This window comes from Belonocnema kinseyi, chromosome 2 (assembly GCF_010883055.1).
Source record: "Belonocnema kinseyi isolate 2016_QV_RU_SX_M_011 chromosome 2, B_treatae_v1, whole genome shotgun sequence".
Taxonomy (NCBI): Eukaryota; Metazoa; Arthropoda; class Insecta; order Hymenoptera; family Cynipidae; genus Belonocnema; species Belonocnema kinseyi.
The window spans coordinates 112,792,856-112,793,398 of NC_046658.1; the positions used below are offsets into that span (position 1 = coordinate 112,792,856).

Sequence of the window (543 nt, forward strand, 5' to 3'; positions counted from 1 at the left end):
ATTAATTTTGTAATGCCTTCCAAATTTCATGAAATAGTATCGGGATTTTCCTTTTTTAAATTATAGCTAAGTCTCATAAGAATGAATACTTTAACTTAATAGGTTAAATTCAACAAATGACTATAAATGTTTTCACACACTGAAACAACTATAGTCGAAAATATTATCCGGGTATAATACACCCAGTCGAGACTGAGAGGGTTAAATATAATTATATAGAAAAAAAGAGTTTTCACGAAGATATTAGCAAATTAGTGCGAAAATGGACAGAATACCATGCAATTGATCCATTCTTTCAGAAAGTAAGAATACCTAATTCAGCTGAAGGTTCAGAATTTGAATAATTAAAAAGATTAACTAGCGTTTAAAATAAAAATAGATTAAAGATGAACAGGAGATATTTAAGTTAAGGGCATGTGATACAGCTAAATACCTATATTGCCGACCTCACTTTATCAGTTCACTGAATCTTTTTTTGAACCTAAGAACTTTTTTTGTAAATAAAATATCGAGCTGAAACTTTGGAAAATGTATTAGAGTACA

The 543-nt window shown here is 28.7% G+C and overlaps 1 long non-coding RNA gene across 1 annotated transcript in view; it reads right to left on the reverse strand.

The window, feature by feature from the left end:
• LOC117183098 overlaps nucleotides 1–543 on the reverse strand; it is a 3,211-nt gene that overhangs the window by 546 nt on the left and 2,122 nt on the right. The gene's annotated exons all lie outside the window — the stretch shown is intronic.